Raw genomic sequence first — 1,511 nt, 5'->3', positions numbered from 1 at the left:
CGGCAAACATAGTACCATATCATCGACGTACCTGTAGTAGAAAAGCAATAGGAATTCAATGAAACTCAGCACTCGATTTTCGAAATCTTGTTGCATGACTGTCAGCAAAATAGGTGATAATGGCGAACCCATCGAAGTACCAATGGTCTGTTTATATATTTGATCATCGAAAGCAAAGTAAGTAGAATCCAAAATTAAGTGTCAAAGTTAAGCCTTCAGAAATTCATCTTTCGGTATCTTGCAATTATTTTCAATGTAAATGCAACAACTAGAAAGTCCATTGCTAAATCCACCGGAACATTTGTAAATAAAGATACCACATCTAGCGAAAACAAGCTAAAATCTGATCTAACTTGGGTATGATAGGATATTTTGATAGCACATAAAAATTAATAAAAAATCCAATTGTAATTATAAGACTTCTACTAACAAAGTTAAAAAATAACAAATCAGAAGGTTCCCAATTCCTTTCATCAATAGAATATCTAATAAATAAATTCTGCACATTTACTAATGGTCTGTCTTATAAGGTGGTTGCTCATTATAATATCAATAAACATAACAAATATATAAGAGTACACAAAGATCCTTTGGAAAAGTTATCCAAAAGGAATGTGATTTACAAGATCGAATGCCGATTGCGATGCTTCCTATGTAGACCAAACGGGAAGAAAACTAAAAACGAGATTAGCAGAAAACCATAACACGTAGAGTTACATCCACTTGTTCAGTTATCACAGAGTGTAGGGTGAGTTACAATCAAGACTTCGACTGGGATAATGTCAGAATTCTGGATATTGAGAGAAATTATAATAAACGAATAATGTCGAAGATGCTCTACATAAATCGTTAATAAAATGGTTTCAACATTCAAATGGACACTGAGGCATTAAATCATGGTTAAATAGAAACTCTCTACAAGTTATACCTAATATGTGTATTTTTATAATTGACCGACACGCTCCTGTTCTCACTACAATTCACTTTTTGTTTTTAACGGTTATTATGTGACCAACAGCGGAACAAACATGACTGTTTTATTTGTTCTTAAATTATTTTTAGTCTAACTTTGACAATCGTCAATCAGAAATTTGTTTAATTGAGGATGTTTGGATCTCATTCGTGCGATCGTTGTTGGAGATTGAGTGAGTTTTGCCATCATTTATAAATAACATAAAATAAATCTCCATCTGTACAAAAAATCTTGATACAATTAATATCTAGAGATCCACCATTTGCTCCACTCAGCTTTGCAACTGGTTGTCACAACATCAGACTCTGATGAGGATGGTGATTTCTCACCGCATTTCCACTACTGCAACTGCATAATTGGAGAGAACAGCGATTTTGCGATACAGAGTTCGACATTTAGTGCGATTAGCGGTAATTGTTATTGCTGAGGCTGGATCAAAGCGTGAGCCAAAACGTACAAATTTAAATTGTTATTCACAATTAATTTTTGTGCAAGATAGCACCCAGCGCAGACTCCTAATGTCCAGTTGAATTTCGCT

Source organism: Trachymyrmex cornetzi, unplaced genomic scaffold (genome assembly GCF_001594075.2).
Source record: "Trachymyrmex cornetzi isolate Tcor2-1 unplaced genomic scaffold, Tcor1.1 scaffold1837, whole genome shotgun sequence".
NCBI lineage: Eukaryota > Metazoa > Arthropoda > Insecta > Hymenoptera > Formicidae > Trachymyrmex > Trachymyrmex cornetzi.
The sequence above is the reverse complement of the archived record's forward strand: the minus strand, read 5'-3'. Positions refer to the sequence as shown.